Source organism: Echinops telfairi, unplaced genomic scaffold (assembly GCF_000313985.2).
Source record: "Echinops telfairi isolate 266 unplaced genomic scaffold, ASM31398v2 ScPeMD7_3;HRSCAF=10, whole genome shotgun sequence".
NCBI lineage: Eukaryota > Metazoa > Chordata > Mammalia > Afrosoricida > Tenrecidae > Echinops > Echinops telfairi.
The window spans coordinates 60845460-60866148 of record NW_022103899.1 but is presented as its reverse complement, the minus strand read 5'-3'; the positions used below and the strand labels follow the sequence as shown (position 1 = coordinate 60866148).

At 56.7% G+C, this 20689-nt stretch overlaps 1 protein-coding gene and 1 pseudogene across 4 annotated transcripts in view; one reads left to right on the top strand and one right to left on the bottom strand.

Annotated features, from left to right (window-relative positions):
• The window catches only part of AGAP1 (ArfGAP with GTPase domain, ankyrin repeat and PH domain 1), a 416730-nt gene that overhangs the window by 339156 nt on the left and 56885 nt on the right, over window positions 1-20689 (bottom strand). The window lies entirely within an intron of this gene.
• Window positions 18721-19206, top strand: LOC123522269 (annotated as a pseudogene).

The window sequence follows — 20689 nt, the reverse complement described above, 5'->3', positions numbered from 1 at the left end:
TTTTTTGTTTTTTTTTAACCTCTTTCATCCAAAGACTGCCCTCTGATTAAAGAGGCACTTTTCTAATCAGATAGCCCCGTCCACTCAGTTTGAGTTCCTGAATTCCATGCCGAGGCCCATGAAGTAGCCTGAGCTAGAAATTAAGTAGCCGTTACCCGTGCCTAAAAGGCTCTCAGGCCACGGTAAGTGCCACACCAAGTTCTAATGGAAACTCTGTTGAAGCCGGCCACCATGGGTGGCCCTGCTGGCACATGAGAGCAGTGGCAGAGCTTGCCAAGTCCCAGCCAGGCCACAGCCCCCCGTCGCACGACACCCCCAGCGGGCGGGTGGTGACCCTCTGCAGAACACCCACAAAGCATCTGGGCTGGTCACAGATACACACCTCGCCCCCCCTCCCCTCCCTCCACTATGTCCCCAAGGCCGAAGCCTGCCCATGTCTTGAGACCCAAGGACACAGGCAGACCTCACTGCAAACCCAGCAGTCTGACCACTGTGTGTGGCCTCAGCAGGCAGCCCGTGGAGCAGCAGCGTGACGTCCAGGACTTTTGATCGATTCACCTTGGACTTCGGACCACAACACTCAACACCAATTCATTACTGAGGATGGGCCTCTTCTGGGTGATAAGCCGATGTCCTTCTGAACTTCAACCCCGAAGTAAGAGGCCAGGGGACTCTACTGTGCCACTTCAGGTCGGAGGGGCCACAGCCGTGTGAGTCGAGGACCCCTCCTCACCATCAACCGACCCAGCCCTCCACCATCGAGTCGGTTTGGACGGGCAGACACCCTGTGGGAGAGGCAGCCGGCTGGCGGGTTCAAACCACCGATGTTTCCATTAGCAGGTGAGGGTTCCGCCACTGTGCCACCGCGGCTCCCTGGTGGAGAGTTTCTAGAGCTCCCCTCATCTGTCCTATTCCCCTAATCCCCAGGTCAAAGCCACAGCCCCCCACAAAAAAGTCTACCAACTCCACAAGCCAGTTAGAAAATCTCCTGTAAACCCTATCACATCTGGTCCCTTCTCCTCCCACAAGGAGGGCTGAACCTACTTCCCCACCTGCCGGAGGGACGGGTGGGTGGGTGGTGGGAGTACTGTCCCCTGCTGGGCTGGCCCGGACAACCCTGCATCTGTCCCCTTTCACGGTGAGCCTGGGATAAACTCCCCACCCCTGTACATTTGGGCATCAGGAGCCCTGACGCTGCTGCTTTAGCAGCGGTTCTCAACCTTCCGGATGCGCGACCCTTCAGTCCAGTGCCCCATGTGGTGGGGACCCTCCAACCATGACATTATTTCCGTTGCTACTTCATCACCGTCATTTTGCTACTGTTATAAATCAGGCGATCCCTGTGAAAGGGTCGTTTGACACACACACCCCCAAAGGGGTCACGACTCACAGGTTAAGAACCGCTGCTTTAAAGGAAAGGTAAGTAGTGGTTCGAGCCTCCCAGCTGCAACTCTCCTCGGGAGAAGGAAAGGCCTGGTGACCCATCCCCACGAAGGCTCGGCCTGCGGACCCCGCACGGACGGGGCAGCTCTCCGAACAGTGGGGGCTTTGGTGTTGGGTTTGTATCCAGGGGCGAGACCTTGCTGGGACACTGAAACAGATGAGGCCCTACTACCCTGTCCACACCAGTCACACCTGAGTTATCAACAGAGCAGAGGAGATGTGGAGAGCAGCCAGCCAGCTGGAACTGCCCAGCCTGACTCACGGAGACCCCAGTGTCCGCGAGGCACCTTTCTTGGGGCTTCTGGCGAGTTTGAACTGCCCACCTTTCAGTGGGTGGCCCAGGACTGAACCTACTGCCCCTCTATCCAGGGTCCCTTTACACTGAACCATGTAGACACCCCAGTGGAATGGAGGTTACCAGCATTGCGAGGGAGGAGAAGCAGGACAGGGGGCTCGGCATCTGTGAAGGGTGGTAGGATCCCTGGAAGGCAAGCAGATGCCCAGAGGAGTGACAAGTGGGAGCCAGACCCCAGAACGCTGGGTGTGAACCACCGGGCGGCTGGAGAGTCCAGTTGGTAAACGTCCGCCACCACACAGCATCCAGGGCCTTCTCGGCCCATGGGGCTGCACGTGGCACCGCCCGCAGAAGCCCACCTCCACGGAGCCTAGGCTCGGTTCAGTCTGCAAGTCCAGAGCTTCTCACGGAGTCCCTAGGGATCCAGGGGCCCGGCCCCACTTTCCCTGCCCCAGATGAGGGTGGTCCAGTGGAGACCTGTGCAGCCCCAGGACAGCCTCCACCCATCTGTCGGGGGCGGCTCTGTATAGGTGGGCTGCTGACCAGACTTGGCCGGGCTTCAGGCAAAGATGGGCTGGGAAAAAAGGCCTGGGTCTACTGCTGGGCATGGCCCGGGCCCAGCAGCGTCTCGGTCACCATGCGTAAGACTGCTCCGGGGGCCTGTGTGCACGGAGTTCCAACCATACCCAGTACCAACAGAGGACTCTTGCCCTCTGCGTGGAGTGGCGAGTGGAGCAGGGGGCTGGCCTCCAAGCCAGGGCCCCAAGATTCGACACATGGAGAGTTTATACTGGAGCAGAAATAGATACCACTCCCGGAGTCCCAGGGCTGTGCTTTGCAAGTCGGTGCACACACTCCGAGGGGAGGCAGCATTGAAGGGTGCCCCTGAAGGAAGTCCCATCCAGCTGTGGGCTGAGGAGGAGGCACAGTGGCAGCTCACATGGACGGGGTCCCCACTCTTGGTCCAAACCAAGCTTACGGCCTTCGGGGTAATGATGGCTCACAGGGACTCTTCTAGGGCAGGGCAGATCTGTCCCTGTGAATTTCTGGGACTGTAAATGCTGATGGGAGCAGAGACCCCCATCTTTCTCCCCTGGAGCAGCAGGTGTTTTCAAACTGTTGACCTTGCGGATCGCAGCCAAACGAGTAACTACTATGCCATTATCTAACCAGGCAGAGATCTAACAGCCTTTACAAGCCGCCTTCTCCTCCCTCTGCTTCCCAGGGGCCCCGGCAGGGCTGCTCGGCCACCTGTAGGCACAGCAGACAAGGTGTCCTGCTGCCTGCAGGGCAGTCAGTGGACAGATGTCCCTAGGATGGGGCGGTTGCATGGGGCAGGCTCACTCCAGACTTCATAGGACCACCCCCAACCCCCCAACAAACCAAAAAGCCAAATTCAGTGCCACAAGTTAGTGCCTATACTCATAGCGACCCTCTAAGATGGGGTAGAGCTGCCCCTGTAAGTTTCGAGGCTGTAACTCTTTTACAAGAGTAGAAAGTCTCGTCTTTCTCCCACGGAGCGGCTGGTGGTTTCAAACTGCTGCCCAGAGCCAGGAATAAGAGCAGTGCCCACCACGGGGGCTGCGTCCTGCTGTCTTTGATGAGCGCCCCGGCGTTGTGCTTCACAGAAAAGCCCACCCTGTGTGCAGGTTCCGAGACCGGGGATCACGGAGGCAATCCTAGAACAAGAGTGGGAAGGCTTTGGGTTGGGTTTTAATTGTTATTGTGACAAGGTCTATTGCTACACTTCACCCCAGTGGTGCTGCAGCAGCTGCAGCATCTGGCTCCTTGTCAAAGGAGGAGAAGCTTGGGGGAGAGGTGGTTGGCACATAGCAGTCGGCCTCACAGGCCCTACAGGTGGACATGGCAACACACACACCCCTGCTGTTGACTTGGCCTGTGAGGGAGGGGGTGTCCCATGTCTCCCTCGACCACTCCGTATCCCCTGCCACCTACAGCAAAGGACGGGGGCAGGGAGCGGTTTGCATTCTGCCTCCAGCCTCAGTTTTTCCCATCTGTTGTACAAAGGCCATGGGAATAAGCTGAGATAAGGAGCCAGGATGTCGCAGTGGGTGGGTGAAGGGTGAAGAGTGGTTCCCTCAGGAACCAGGGAGCATTCTACCCCACTCCAAGGCATGGGCTCGGTTTCTGGTAAATCTGAGAGTCCCTGGGCAGTGTGTTGGGTGCATGCATGAGCTGGGAGCCTGGCAAGCCTCCTCCCGAGATGCAGCCACGTGGGGCAGCCGAGAGCAGCGTGGCTCGTGGGCAGCCGGGTCCCGACCTTATGCGGCCCTTCTGCTTCTTTCTTACCAACAGCCAGGAGCCCCGGGCAGCTTTAAGGAGCAGAGCCAAGGCTGTGGATGTGGCGTCAAGGTGGAACAGGGGCTCCCCACCCCCACATGCATGCACTCGGAGAGACGGTGACTCAACCCGACCTCACTCCAACTCTTGACATTTAGCAAGGGCCGCTGGGGTGTCGCCACGGTGAAACCACCCAGCGCCTGCCTCCCCGAGACAAGATCTAGGATGTATTTTAAAAGTCAAGAAGGAAAGAGAGGCCCGCTCCTACGGGCTGAGGACAGCCATAAGTGGCCCTGGCCTTAGGGCCTGCGATTCCAGCGGCAAGGGGGGAGAGCCCCGGGTTGGTGTGTTCGGTTTGAAGCTCCAAACTCCCAGGATGCTCTACAGAGCAAGTCTGCTGCCAGCTGCCGCTCTGTAATCGGCTGTGGGGCCAGGACAGACAAAGGGGGGGAATCTGGGGGAGCCGCCCTCAACCAGAGCCTGACTCAGGGCCCCTGGGAGCAGGAGGAGGAGCAATGGTGGAAAACTCGAGGCTAGTCTTTAAGAACCGAGGAGCTGGGTCACTGCTGTGGGAGAGGCCATTGGAGGAGCGGGAACCAACCGTTCTGGCTGCACTCCCCCATCGCCTCGCTCTCTGCACAGCTTCTTAGAGCTGTCTTCCAGCGGGAGAGAAGGGGGGAAAAACCCACTTTCTCTGGCAGGCTCACCAAAGCTCAGGGCCCATGCTGGCCTGCCTTCTGGAACATTCCCCCACAGCATTCTTAAAAGGGACATAGTAGCAGGTAGCAAAAGACAAATTCCACTGCTGTCGAGTGGATCCCAGGGCTCTGTGCATCTTTACGGAAGCAGGTAGGCACATTTTTTTCTCCCAAGGAGCCACTGCTGGGTTTGAACCATGGAGCCCTTTACCACAGCTCCACCACCACGGGGATTAAAGACGCCAGGGCCCTCGTGGTGGTTCTCACTGCAGCCATTCCCAATTAGCCATGTTAATGACAGGCTTAGGCTGTGCATGGACGAGCCCCCACCCCCACCAGTCACCTGGAAAGGCTCCTCGCTGGTGTCTCATTAAGGCGAGCCTGTGGGGCCACCAGAGGGAGGGTGGACTACGGGTGGGGTGTTTGAGCCTTTCCTGGCCCCTGAGTTCAGGGACAGGTGCTTACTGGGACAAACTCTCCTGCAGCTTCCAGGAGAAGGATCAGTATATCCTTCCTCCCTGAGAAGGGCCAGTAGGGAGTCCCCTTCCAGAGGAAGCAAGCTCGTGGTTCCAACCGAGGCGGTCCAGGGCATCCACCTGTGAATCCAGGAGGACACAGAAGCCTGGTCTTGGTGCCAGCTCACCTACCGAGTCAGTGTGCACTGCAGATGGACATGGGCAAGGGCCCAGTAGATGACATCCGGCACATCACAGGGGATGGGACGGAGTGCTTGTAGCAAAGACATGCAATTAGGCTGGCAGCTGCTCCTTGGGGGCAGCCAGAGGAGCCCGGGTGACACACTGGATGAAGTGCCCCTCTGCAGCTCAAAAGGGTGAAGCTTTTGATGCAGGCAGGGGTGCGACTAGTGGTTTATTTCTACAAAACCAGCCACTAACTGGTGACCCTGCCCTGTCAGCATTTTTCGGGGGGCACTGAGACCAAGGAGCCCTGGTGGCATAGTGGTTATATGTTGGGCTGCTAACTGCAAGGTCAGCAGTTCAAAACCACCAGCCAGCTCCTCAAGAGAAAAAACGAGGCCTTTTACTCCCATAAAATGTTATACTCTTGGCAGGAGGGGGAGGGAGCACTAGAACTGAACGTGATTACACAGCTCATTTTAAAGGTGATTTAGTCCTGGGGGTTTAAAAAAAAAAGTTCTTAAGTTGATTGTGGTGATGACTGCATAGTTCTTCTTGACATGAGTGAATTGCATGAGGTGCATTATGTGCCAATAAAACGGAAAAGAAAAAAAGCTAGTCTTTAAAAAAAAATTACAGTCTTCATTGAACTAAACGTGTAGGAGTTGTTTAATAGGAGAATGTTTTCTTGTGTATATTTTTGCCACAGTTGAAAAGAATAACAATTACAGGAATAACAAGGTAGAAGAAAATGTTCTAAAACCGATCGAGGCAATGATTACACAACTCTACTTGATATGCTTGAACTACTGGCTTGTGTGATATGTGGAAGAAATACCAATAAGACAGTTTTAACCCACGTGGGCAGCTCTGCCCTGCCCTCCGGGGTCTGTAGGAGCCAGGGTCAATTCCATGGCAGGGAGGTCAGTTTGTTTTTTTGAGGCAGACATCACTGGGCCGGGGCAGGGCCGAAGCCTGGTGCTGCTCCTGTGACCTGGAGCTGTGACACGAGTCCTGCTGTTTTCCAAGGGAGACCCTGTACATCTTCCTGCAGCAGGCAAGGCTCCCTCCGCGCTACAGCAGCCGGGCCAGGGGGCTCCGCCCAGCATGAGCTCACCTCACTGTGTGCTCCACATCTGCCGAGGGCCTGGACCTCACTGCCAGCTGGCCAGAGCACTGAAATCTCTGCTCAAGCTCCCCTCCCTCCCAAAACCACACTCGCTGGCCTTCTGGTCCACCCTGGCTCACAACAACCCTACAGGACAGGGCAGAACCGCCCCTGTGAATTTCTGAAACTGTCACTTGATCTTTGTGAGAGGAGAAAGCCCTGGGGATAGGTTTGAACTGCTGACCCGGTGGTTAGCAGCCTGACTCATCATCCACTAAGCCAACCTGGGAAAACCCCAACCCTCATGGCTGGGATCACTGCTCAGGCCAGGCCACTACTGCAATAGGTTCACCTTCTGCTCAGGCCACCCTGAGGGTTCTCAGAGGGGTGTGGGGGGAGGGGGGTGGTAATTTAGCTGAGAAACTGCTTGCAAGACTCCAGACATGCGGTCAGAAGCGACCAGTCCCTGGAGAAGGCCTCCATGTTTGATAAAGTAGAGAGACAGAGGGAAAACACAGGGCCTGGACGAGATGGACAGTGGCTGCAGCAATGGGCCCTTGTCAGGATGGCGTGGGGCCGGGCAGAGTTCCACTCTGTGGGAAGTCGGGTCACTATGAGTCGGGAAAGGGCACCAACAATAGGGAGAAAAGGCTGCTGACCGGCTGTGGGAAGTGACCACCTAGGAAACCTTATGGGACAGTTCTCTTTGGTCACATGGGTCTCCATTAGGGGGAATTGGTTCAACAGCACCCAGGAGGTCTTGGGACCCAGCCCCCTACAATGGTGAAAATCAAAGCCTTCCTTTTTTAAAAAAAATATGGACATAGATATACTTCTTTAAACCTCTTCTTGTGATGGGGGGCGGGGGGATGAAGGTTCTTACAGCTATTCGGTTCCCCCACCAAAAACCCAGGCACGTTGGTTTGCGGCACTAACTACTGCGGTGCCCGCCCCCCCACCCCCCCTTCCCGTGTTACCGGTTCCCTCTCCACCTCCTCTCCCACCCCTCCCTGTGTCCTGAGCGGCACACGCATGCTGTGAACAGCACGTGCTGTCATGACAGCGGAAAAAGAGCAACGGACTGACGCCGCGGCTCCGGCACGGGAACATGGGAACATGGCATTGGCACGGCAGCACTTCCTTCTGTCAGGCACAGGGTCACTGGGGGTCCGACGGGCTCCCCAGCACCCAGCAATACTGCCAGGAGCCCATCTGGCTGTTTCCACAAGACCACTCAGTGGCAGGGAGTCCTCTTCCGGTCAGGCAGCCATGCTCACCCTCCTCTGGCCTCGCCTGGCCCAGTGGTGACTGCTGCCCACCTCACCCCACACAGACCCACCCTGGACATATGCCGCTTTTGGTCTAAGCAAGCTTTTGGGGGTGGGGGCTTCTAGTCTGAGGTTTGGGATGTTTCAGGAAGCAGGGATCACCCAGGGATCAGGGATCAGGGATCACCCCCCCCCTCCCCGGGCCGAGCCGGGGTGAGCCAGCCCCAGGCTCACGAGCTCCAAGCAGCTCTTTCAGGACGTCCCCGCGTCTCTGCAGCAAAACTGACAACCATTGCAGCGGATACCGTCCAGGTGATGGCGATTTCCTTCGTCTGTAAACACAGCTGGCCGGCTCTCAAAGAATTTTCAAATTGTTTTGAGTGACAGGATTGGATACTCGGCCTCAAAAGTTGGCTGTCCACGGTATGGTTTGAAGGAGCTTTCCAGGGGATGTGTCCGGTCTGAGGTTTTGGATGTTTAAGGAAACAGGGATCACCCCCCAGGACACCCCGCGCAGAGTCGGGTGACCCAGCTCCCAGCTCCTGCCTCCTTCCTGGAGAAGGACACAGCAGGAGGTGCCTGGGAGGCTGCCTTCCTGGGTCCCAGTCACCTCTGCCCGTGTGGCTTCCGGTGAGCCCCCTGAGCAGGCGGGCGGAGAGAGGCCAGTGGGAAGGGGGCAGGAACACAGCCACTCACGCCTAATGAGGCTTTCCAGAAGCTTCCTCAAGCAGACCACTGAGTGGCCACAGCTGGCTGCAAGCAGGCTGGCAGTGAGCGGAGGGCCCGTCTCTCCCGGGCCACCCAGCTGCAGAGCCGCACTCCTGATGACCCGAGCCTCATTAGCGCTTTCCACGGCCACATGCTCCTCGCAACACTGGCACTCATCAGCGGCCTCCCTCAGCTGCAGAGTCCCTTGTGTGGGGGTGGGGGGTGGGAACGACATGCTAACCATGGCCCCCAAACCAAAACGCTGGCGGATCGAGCCCACGCAGAAGCAGCTTGCAAGGAGAGGCTGCCATACCTCCCAAGCACAGCCAGCCGCCACACGGATGGTGTTGATGCGATGGCCTGATTCCTGCAGGGTGGGCAGTTCTCAACCACCAGCCGCTCCGAGGGAGGAAGACGAGGCTGTCTACTCCCGTGAAGAACCACAGCCTCGCAGACCCACAGGGGCAGCTCGTCCCTGTCCTGCAGAGTCAGTGCCAACTCTGGTTTGGGTTCTCGACTCCACCACATGCGGGGACCTGTCAAAAAACACGGAACTCCTCTGCCAGGCGCAGGGAGGCCACGAGTTGGAGGGGACCCACTCACCAGTCCAAGAGCTTAAGTCATCAGCCAGGGGCACAGGGCAGGCGCCCGGGAATGGCCAACCTCCGGCAGAACCTCACCCCCTTGAAAGATGTCGTGGGGGAGAGCATGGGTTCTAGGTTCCAAAGAAGGGTCCTGAGTGGACTGGCCCTCTGCAGCACAAGGACAGCCACTATGGTGCTTGGGCACCACGGACAGCCTTCCCTCCAGAGGGCACCTCCACTGGCTCCTTGACCCCACCAGCCCACGTGACCTCCCCTGGCCGGCCTGGCCTGTGTTCTTTCTTACACCCCTTACCCCCCAGCGGCCTTTCTGGGCTTCCAAGCACGGCCCCCTTCCCGGCTGCAGGCATTGGCCCTGTCGTCCTTGTAAGCTGGTGGTTGCCCGGACCCCACCTGGCAGAGGACAGCAGCCCCCAGGCCTTCCTCGGTTGCTGAGAGTCCGGCAGTTCAAACCCACGGGAGCACCTTGAGCTTTGGTAAAGGAAGACAGCCTATGATCAATCACCGAGGCAGCTCCACTCTACCCTGAAGGACAAGGACCAGGCGGCAATGGCCTGCTTAGTGGGGTCTTCATGGGAGCCGACAGCCTGGCCTTTCTGCCATGAAGTTGCCGGGTGGGTTCGTGGGTTCCCATCAACGGCCTTTCCGTCGGCAGCTGTATGCTTGACCCTGTGTGCTACCGGGGCCTCTCCTGACCATTCAGAGCCTTCACCGTTGCCATCTCCTAAAACTCCCTGCCATCCAGTCACTGCCGACGCGACTCCCGGTGACCTTAGAGGACAGGGCAGAACTGCCCCTGTGGGTTTCCAGGACTGTGACTCTTCGGGGGAGTAGACAGCCTCTTCTTCCTCCAGAGGAGCGGCTGGGGGTTTTGAACTGCCCACCTTGGGGTGAGCAGCCCCACGTGCAACCACTCCACCACCAGGGCTCCTACCCAGATGTCACCTACATACCCAGAACCACATTCAGAGACCTTGAGGGGAGTTCACCTTTCCAGAAGGGCTGAGTGCAGCCACCCCCACCCCCACCCCCACGAGGACACAGACGCTGGCAGGCATCACTCGTGCCCCTGCCTGGCGCCTGGGTTTGTCACCAGGTCCTGGGCCTCCCCACTGTGTTGGCATCTGAGGAGCAAGGCACAGCACCTGTCACTATATTTCCCAAGAGGCCACAGGCGGGTTGCATGGCAGGGCTCCACGGATCCAGGGAACATGTGTACAGCCCGCCTCACAATGGGCACGGCTCGCAGGCAGGTACCCTGTCAGGATCGGCCCACTCCGCTGCGGTCACTCAGCCACCGTCTTGTTATGCCAGCCTCTGGGGCAGGCAGCTGGAGGCTCAGATCACTGGGGTGATGTGTGTGGGGAGGGGTGTCGGGGAGGGGTGGGACAGGACGATAGTGTTGCCAGGGCAGTAGCCTAGGCAAAGCGGTCTCTTTTGTTGAGGGAAAAGCAAGCCTACAGGTAGAAGCACCAGGGGCACCATTACAAGACATCCACAGGAGAGCTCACGGCATCCCTGGTGGTGCAGAGGGCAGCCTCGACCTGTGTGGTCTGTGGTTCGAACCCACCAGTCACTCCAAGGGGGAACGGCCAGGAAGTCTGTCCCCAGAGGGGTGAGGAAACCGCAAAGCCACATTCACTGACATCGAGTCAACGCCACTCACGGGCCTGTGGGTTTCCGAGACCGGACGCTTACGGGAGCCGGCGGCCTCGCCTTTCTTCTGCCGAGTGCTAGGAGTGTCCAACTGCTCATATTGCGGTCAGAAGCCCAACGCATTACTGCTACACCACGGGGCTCAGGACACACGAAAACGATTTAGAGCCCCCCAAATAGAAGGACCTGGGTTAAAGTGCCAGTTAATCAAACAGTCCCGTTTCTTCCAGTAAGTGTTTAAATTGGTGGTGGTGGGGGGGTTCTTACAATGCTTCTCTACTGCGTGGCTCTGTGTGAGTACAAAACTGTCCTAAACCCAAAAACCAAACTCGCCGTGCCATCTGCCGGCCCATTCCAACTCAGCGACCCCAGAGTACAGAGCAGAGCTGCCCCTGTGGGTTTCCAGCCTGTCAATCTTCGCAGGAGCGCAAAGCCTCCTATTTCTCCCACAGAGCAGCTGGTGAGATCGAACATCTGGCCTTGTGGTATGCACACAGCCCAACCCGTAACACCCCCCGCCCCCGCCAATGGGAGCTTCTTTTCTAACTACTATCCTGGTGGGGAAAGGGGGATGCTTCATGGTGCAAAAGGATCATATGAGCTTCACGTCCACCGCTGAAGATGAAACTTTTGATTAATATAGGGTCATTAAAAAAAAGTCCCGGGGCTAGTCACTTCCTGCCTTCCACAAAGAATGCTCTATCAGATTATCCAGGGTGACTTCCCTCTCTTCAACCCCCCATCCGGTCCTCCCCACTGGAGGCATGTGGTCCCTCCGGCTCCCCCCACCCCCACTGGCCACTACCTCTGGGAGCTCCAGTGGCCGGGAGCCTTTCACCTAGCAGCTCCATACTTAATCACCAAATAGCCCAATCCCTGCAGAAGAGGCATTCTGGCTCCCAGCGACCCTGCAGGGCAGAAGGGACCCCCTGGTGGGTCTCTGAGACCACCCGTGTTTCCAGAAGCAGCCAGCCTCAGCTTTCTCCAGAGCAGCAGCCACTGGGTTTGATCTGTTCTCCAGGGGCGGAGGCTGATCCCAAGGGGGTTGTGGGCTGTCTTGGTTACGTGTTACTTAGACAGCACTGGTCTCCCATGCCTTGTCAATCAAGCTCTTTTTCACGTATCAAAGAGCTAAGTGAACAGGTGGAGATGGTGGAGAGAGATGCCCGCCTAGAAGCAGAAGCACTGAACGGACAAGGATCTGCTGGAAGCACCAGCAATGACGGAGAGCGCCCCCTGCCCCTGGAGCCTGCACCCTGACTCCGGGCTTCCCGGCACTTAAACAGTGAAAACGCCCACTCCTGCTTGTCTGTCCCAGCGGCACCAGACAGTCAAGACACCATGGGAGTCTTCATGCAGCATGGGCCTGACGGCCTGACTCAGGGCAGGGCCCTGGCCCTCCTCCACCATGCAGCCATGGAATGAATGAGGTGGGGCCTTCCTTTCCACCCCTGCCTGCGAGCAGGCAGCCTCCCCTCTCAGGTCCCCACCACAGTGAGCCTCTGCCTCCCTCAAGGACGTCCTATAGCTCTGGCCTCATTCCATCGTCCCTTTGGCCAGGACTCAAAATCCACAGGCAAACCACAGATAAAACCGACGAGGAGAATCACCAAGGGAACCCATCTCCTCTTCTCAACAGCAAGCTCGAGCCCCGGTCTCTTTGGGGTAGGGGGCATGCAGGCCACAAGCTCCGGTCTGCTGCTGGGTCCCACGGGACTCCACACGGGACACCACACGGAAAGCCAGCCTCTGAGGGCACCAGCTCAACACTAGCCACACCCCCAACTGCTCCTGCCCACGGAAGGGTTCCCCCCTTTCTCTGGAAAGGATTCCCTGGGTTCAAATGAAACCAGACAGCAAGAGGCGCCCATCTCCTTCCCCTTCACCTCAGAGAGTTAGGGTCCACAGGCCACTGGAGCAGTGAGAAGACCCCCAGATACTCACGCGTGGCCTAGACTAGGCTCAACACAACTGGGTTTCAAGGCCTCCGGTCCCAAATGGTCCAATCCAAACCACGCTTCAACCACTCCTGCCCAATCCCATCAGGACAGGCACCAAACCCGGCCCACTGTCTGTGGCTGCCAATAAAGTTTTATTGGGACACAGCCACACTTGTCTGTTTCCAGGCACTGGCAGAAGTCAGCTTGCAGAATGCCCTGTAGCTGCCTGCAGCCATCTATCCATCCACACCGACTGTCCCCCCAGAGGAAAGGCAGCCGTCCACTTATTTAAACCTCCAAGGAGCGCAGCAGCCCGGCGCTCAATGCACAGGTGGCAGGAAGTGAGTGGCAGCAGGCCAGCACTGTGCTTCCCCCAAAGGCCGCACAAGCTGGCTTCTGACCCCAACCTGGAACAGACTCCAATTCAGACAGAGGGGCACGGGGCCAACTTCCTGTGGCTGCCCTCTTTCTTCCCTAAGAGGGGCACAGATGAAGCTGCCCACACCGGGGCCACCTGAGATGACACTGTCCCGGACGCCTGGAAGCATCTTTACGGAGTTCCTACCCCAAGTGAGCAGCTGGGTGCGTGAAGGTAGCCACACTCATGGGGCTTGGGGCGGAGCTGGGTGACCGACAGCCTGGAACACACAGGGGCTGGCTTTCCTCAGAGCAGACAGAGTGGATGTGGAGCGACTATCCTAGTCTGGCTGAGGGCCACCAACACAGCCACTGCTGCTGTGCACACCTGTCTTGGTGGGATGAGCCCAGTCTGGGACCCACTCACCCCAAACCTCACCCGGCATATGTGGGCAGACAGGTAAAAAGTGGAAAGGGTGCACCTGTCCATAGGCGTGTGAAAGGGGGGTACCAGTCTAGGGCACATACCCAACCACAGGTCTGGACCGGTGATAGGACACGCCTGTCCATGAATGTACCTGTCCACAGGTGTGCACAGACAGGTGAAAGGGGAGTACCTGTCTACAGAGCACAGGAAACCTTAACAGATGAGGACTCCGGGATGACTGGGCATGACCTCACACAATAAACCCACAGGGACAGTTCTACCCTGTCCTATCGGGTCGATGGCAGTGAGTTTAGAGGGGCACAGATGGGGGTGGGGAACGGACAACAGTGAGTACGAGAAAGCAGAAATAAGATTCTCCTCGTGGCTACTTAGGGTACACAGGTTCCCAATGGCTGATTTAGCTTGGAGATATGAAAGTCCCTTGTCAGCTGCGTTCCCTCACTGAATCAAATGGATCTGATTTAAAGAGATTCCAAAAGAAATTCCTGAAGGTTAAGATATGACCCTGCAGCAGGCGTTAGGCAGGTCCCAGGCTAGAGATTATCACTTTAAATATATATATATACATATATATGTATATACATACATATATATATACAGTGAACCCTCGTTTATCGCGGTTAATCGGTTCTAGACCCTACCGTGATAAATGAAATTCCGTGAAGTAGGATTCCTTATTTGTAAATCAAATATTTTCGTAGTTAGAGCATAGAGGACATGAAAAAACACCCTTTAGTCACCATTACACTCGTATTACCCAATTTATTAAACGAAAAAGGGAAAATACAGTAAAACATTTTGGACATTACAATTATCGTTTATTATTTATTATATTATTTATGGCATCTAGTTTACAGTATTACATATTTCACATACAGTATTATTATACATAGTTCTTACAAATACTGTAATCAATAGCCTATGAAATGACTTAAGGGATGTACTCTACAGGTGGGTCGCCGTCTTTTTCCTCTGAAGGAGCGGGTGTAGGCAGTGGGTGCTGTTACACGCAAAAACCAATAGAGTGAAGCCGCGGAAGTCGAAGCGTGAAGTGGCGAGGGTTCACTGTATATATGTATATATATCTTTAATCCCCATCCCCCACCCCAAAGAAAACAGCAGTAACCGCAAGCAGCTGCTGAATGGGGGTTAGTTCTGTCCACCTTTGAGTCGGTGAGGGGTAAACGTGGTGAGTGCGCGTGACTGCCAGATGTAGGTTGGGCGTGCGGTGCCTCAGAAGAAAGGCCTGGGGGTCAACTTCCAAAAATCACAGGCACCGACAAGCCCAGGCGCCCATCCCACCCTGACACCTGTGGGGCTCTCACCCGACCGGAGACTCGGCAGCAGGTGGCTCGCGTCACAGGCTTTGTTCAATTCCCTTCCCACCCTCCTTCCTGCCTCTCTGCCTTCTAAAGTCTGGTGTTTCCCAAAAGAAAAGTTGGTAGCCAAGGGTAATTTGTCTGCTGCTTGGAGGGAACAAAGCCACATTCTCCGGACGCTGAAATATCAACATCATCGTCATCATCACGATTGTTGTGATGGCGGTCACTCGTCTGGCCACGCGTTTTTGTTAGGTTTCAATAGCGTGCCTCTTCTTGTGTAGCAAGGGATCCTGAGGTCAGAAATACTGCACTGATGTTTGACGGCGCGGCGAGAAAGCAGTTCTCCCTGCCAGATGCGTGCACTGCCCACTCCCGGGGGAGCGCCCGGCCACAGGCCTAATTCATTCTGAGTTTGGGAAAAACGGAGGAGCCTCACGTGGGTTCATTCTGCAGGTCCCTCTGGGAAGCCCACGAGGACACTTACTGATTACACAACACCGACGCACGACCGGAGGCGGCCTCCTTCCCCGGCACTTGTGATTCCTTTTGAAACTACCGAGAGTCTTCATCGCAGTTTTCCTTTGCTGCTGCTGGTGGGGTTTTGCCTGCTTGCTCGTTTTCAATGTCTCCTCGTACATGAAATCCAGGAGAGGTAAATGTGTAGAGACGGTAAGCGGTCGGGGAGAAGAGGGGAGCTGATAACAACAAGGACAAGAATGAAGAAAAGGCTCTAAAACCAACTGGGGGGGTGGGGTGGGTGCACAACCCACTGGACTACTGAATCTTATGATTTGTGAATTATATGCCAATGAGATTGTGTACAAAATTAGATGGATCAAATCTCTATTTACCTATTAATTTTTTCATAATATCCAGTTTTAAGTTTTTTTAAACTAATCCATCATTTTATTAGGACGACCTATTAATCTTTAAAGATTTATTCTTAAAAATTGTTCAAAGAAACAAAAACGGTGAAGGCCAGCTCCAGGCTGGACACCAGGGGATATCACCTGGAGCTAGGCAGGACTGGGCAGGTGAGCTGGGGCGTCACTAGTCATTGGCTCCCTATACACCTGTAGCCCACTCTTCTACAAGGCGCTGGGCTCCTCCAGGGGGAGGGACTGAAAAGGGGGCAGCCCACGACTTCTGAGTCAACTCCACCCCAGGCAACTCTCCAGAGCAGGTGGAAGTGCTCCCCCGGGTGTCCTGGGCCGCACATCTTTCTGGTCGCCTCGTCCTTCTCGCTGGGCTGGGCTTTGTGGTCCACAGCCAGCACCTAGCCCACCGCAGCACCAGGGCCCCTCACATCCCGCTCTTCTTTGGCATGGTTTGCAGTTCCGATGGTTTTCAGTTGCTCAAACTCACGGCCATCCGACCATCTCACCGTGACCCTGGGGGACAGGGCACAGTGGCCCCTGTGGGTGTCCGAGACTGTCACCCTCTGTGGGAGTAGAAAGCCTCTCCGTTCTCCCAGGAGCGGCTGGTGGTTTGGAACTGCTGACCTTGGGGTTAGCAGCCTGACGCGCAACTACTCCACCACCAGAGCTCTAGGCATCGGGTACGCAGCCAGGGTCAAATCAAACCGCCTCCTTTATTCTCCGATGCCCATGTGGACGTGGTAGAAGAGGGTCAAACTCTGTGCTCGCAGCTTCTCTGGGCTAAAAAGGTCCGTGGGTGCCGGAGGGCTTCCAGGTGGTAACGCATGGGACGCTCATGGGTCAAATGGCTGTGAGGAGAAAGGCCTGGAGATTTGCTGGCATCAGACGTGGGCTGGAGTCCACTGGACAGGGCAGCACTGCCCCTGGGCACCCCTACACTGATATCCTTCAGAAGGAGAATGCCAGGCCTTTTCTCCTGAGGGGCCACTTGGTGGGTTCAAACTGCCCACCAATGGGTCTGTGGCCAAGCGCTCAACTGCTGCGCCACCAGGGCCCCTTCTCATAAAGGCCACCCGGGAAATCCCTGCGGGCTGCCCTGAGTCGGCAGTCGCTCACTGGCAAGGGGCTTGGTTGCTATTTCCTTTTCTGAAATAGACAGAGTGAAAACAAGGAGTTGGCCTCCTCTCTCAATAACCCAGGGCTCCCAAGAGGCAGGGCACATAGCTGCCGAGTGAAGTCAGGGGACAAGGGACAGCTGACCCCGCAGCCTGGAAATAGTCTCTGTCCGTCTCCAACAGGCTGCAGAGCTCTGAGATGGAGGGACGCCAGGCCGGGCTGGCCGGCCGGCGTGCAGGAAGCAGGGAACCGGCTCTCTACTGAGGGAGAGAGGCATCCCAGGGGGTGGGGCGGGGGCAGCCAGCACACAGTCGCCAGGAAGGTCAGAACCCGCCTGGAGTCTGGTTCTCGGGCTTCCAGCGAGTGACCTGGGATGACCTGGCTGACTTGCATTGCCTCCCCCCGCCCCTCCACAGCTGTACGGGGGGCGGGTGGATCCGATGAAGCAGGGCATCTCAGGCAGAGTCCAGCATCCGAGTCCAGCCCCGCACAGCAGATGCTGGGAAAGCCGACCCCTCTGTGACCTTGGTGGGGCTGTCAGCTGTGGCTCAGCGCATGTTGGAACAGAACACCCCCCCCCCATCCCCAGTCGCCTGTGGATAGAGCAATCCTGTGGCCGGTGGGGGGTTCGTGGCTCACATTCCGCAGATTGACAGGCCTTTCTTCCTGGTCTCTTAGTCTGGATGCTCCACTGATACCTGGTCGGCAGCAACAAACAACAGCAAAGAAAACGCCCACCCACCAGCAGATTCTGGCCCCAGGGACCTTATATAAGGCTGCTGAGCCTGTCAATCTTTAAAAGGGAGAGCAGAGCGCCTCATCTTTTTCCCAAGGAGCAGCTGGTAGGGTTGAACCGCCACCTCTGTCGTCATCAGTCCAATGCCTCACCCACCATGCCACCAGGGCTCAGTGTACAAACCTCCACCCACAGGCATGTTGGTAGCTGTGCATGAGGTGCACTGGCCAGGATCCGAACTTGGGTCAGGATGTGGGAATTCTACGGCTGGACATCGTGCTTGTAAATCAGAAGGCCCTGGCTGAGATGGACAGACACAGTGGCTGCAACCATGGGTGTAGGCATGACAACAATGGTGAGGACGGCACAGGACCGGGCAGTGTTTTGTCCTGGGGTACATCGGTAGCTGTGGGTCGGTACAACTCAACAACGAAGTGACCCTTTGGGCAAAGGCATCGCCCTTCTGGACAGCACGTCCCTCACTTGCCCTGCTCCCAGCATCTCCCCAGCACCGCCCAGCACCCAGTCACCCACATCAGCTCAGGGGCTGTGGCCAGCATCAATCTTTTCTTCCATGTGAGGAGAGCAGCCCAAGGTCTCGAGTTGTCATGATATCCACAAACGACAGGAAAGGAGCACCCACCATTGGTCAGGTGTCACCCAGGACCCTCTGCAGCAGATGGTCTGCAGTGGATGCCCCTCCATGACCACCTGCACTGCTGTATGCAAATTCACTGCTAACTGCAGCGTCTCCTCAGAAGGGCAAGGAGGCCTGGTCAATGGGGACATCCTCGGGGACACCCACACCAAGGCAGATACAGCCTCAAGTCAATGCAGGTGGACTGCCATACGGCTCTGAGCCACCAGGGTCCCCACGAATATGGAGCAGGGAAGAGGTCTGATCTGCCTGAAATACCATTTGCATGTTGTTTTGTTTATCCCCCTTTCTAGAAAATTCCTAGCAGGCAGGAAGAAAGCAGAGAAAAAGGGCAGAAAGAGACCAGCTAGCCAGAATGCTTTGCCGTGCTGCTGAAACCCTCCCCAGCCTGGACCTCCCGGGAGGTGCGTGTGCGGTGCTCTGTGGGGTGTCTGAATTGGAAATACAAACAGAACATTTCCTAAAAAATCAAACCCACTGACGGCGGGAGTGCCCTTGACGGGCAGGGAGGGCCGGGCTGTGCGTCCCTCCGCTCACGCTGCTGGGAGATGGCCTCCGTCATCCCCAGGAAGCCCCCTCAGGGTCAGTGGGCATCCCTCACCTCCAGGGCCCTCCAGATCCCACAGGGCCCTCCTGGTGGCCCGGCGGCAGCAGCACTCAGCCCCGCCCGACGATCTACGCCTCCAGACCCTGCGCCACCACCTTTAATGTCCAGGATGGGCCTGATTTCCAAGACCGAGTCGGCAACAGTGAAACCCCGGTGGTGGATTTCCACGCACAGTGGTGCGGCCCCTGCAAGATCCTGGGCCCGAGGTTGGAGAAGGTGGTGGCCAAGCAGCACGGGAAGGTCCTGATGGCCAAGGTGGACATCGATGACCACAAAGACCTCGCCATGGAATATGAGGTGTCTGCTGTGCCCACCGTACTGGCCATCAAGAACGGTGACGTGGTGGACAAGTTCGTGGCCATCAAGGACGAGGACCAGCTGGAGGCCTTTCTGAAGAAACTGACTGGCTGACAAGCAGGTCTGTCCTAAAGAACCTTATGGTCCCTTCTGTGAAGACAGGCTCTGGGCCCCACTCTGACTTGACTCAGTCAGCACACACCTCCTCCCAGGCCCAGGGACGGAGATCAAGCCCTGGCCGCGTGGGAACCTCAGGCTCGAGTCTGCAAGGTCCCAGCACCCCCTGTCCTCTGCTTCTCTGAGCAGGTGGCTCAACTGTGAACCAATCAGACCAATAAAAGGAGGGTTTGCACTGCCAAAAAAAAAAAAAAAATCAAACCCACTGCCGTCAAGTCAATTCCAGCTCATGGTGACCCGTGAGGGACTGGGCAGACTGTCCTGTAGGGTTCCCAAGGCTGATCTTTAGGGTGGTAGACCGCCTCATCTTTCTCCCATGGAGAGATGGGTGGGTTCGAACCCCTGACCTTTCAGCTAGCAGCTGAGAGCTCAAACTTAATGTCATCGAGTTGATGCCAACTCATAGTGACCCTACAGGACAGGGTAGCACTGCCCCTGTGGGTTTTTGAGACTGTCACTCTTGACAGGAGTAGAAAGTCTCATTTTCCTCCCATGGAGCGCCTGGTGGGTTCGAACTGCTGACCTTGCAATTAGCAACCTAATGTGTAACCACTAAGCCACCAGGGCTGGCTGGCATGCTTTCTTATTTAAAGGAAGCTCAGAGGTGTGGAGTCACAGGGCTTCTGACATAAACATTAAGGCAGAGCCTGTTTTTGGGTAGAAATCACCTGCCACCTTGTTTCAAGCTCTCACCTCCTTCGGACGAGAGGCTAGAAATCCTGTATTAAGAACAGGAAACGCTGAGCTATCTCAGGAAGGCCTGGATTTAGGTGCAAACATCGCCTTCAGAAACGGGGTCACCCCTGCCTGCTGCCCATCAAAGCAGCATTCTCCCCACCCCAGAGACAGACACTTGCAGGACCACAGGTTACCAACTTCCTGAGCCAAGTCTTCTTCAGCCTGGTGGCCAGGTGGTTTTCGATATAAAAATAAAATCACATCAAAGCCTATGGATTTAGGCTCAGTCTGACAGGAGCTGGAGTGGCCAGGGGCTGGGCCCCGTCTACAAGATGGCAAGACTGGCTGGTACCATGGCTCCCCGGAAGCAGTCAGGCCCATGTCACAAGACAGCTGCCCAGGTGGCCCCAAGGGCCTGGCTCTGGGCCACCCCAAGACAGAACCCCCCAAATCCAATGCTGTCCAGGCGGCTCGAACTCAGAGTGATCCTGGGAGACAGAGGGCAGCTGTCCTAAAGGGCCTGACTGCCAGGAAGCAAGCTGCCCGCTCAGTCTCCAGCTCAGTTGAGTGCTTCCTCACTGCATCACAGCGGCTCCTGACGGAACCAAGCTCCAGTCAGGAGATGGCCTGCCAGCCAATGCCTGCATCCCACTCCTCTGTGCAGCAGCGACCCCCCTCCACCACTTCCACTAGACCTGTGTGCCTGCAGGTCCTGGGGGGATGGCCACAGGCAAACCCCTGCCCTCCTCCCACCACCC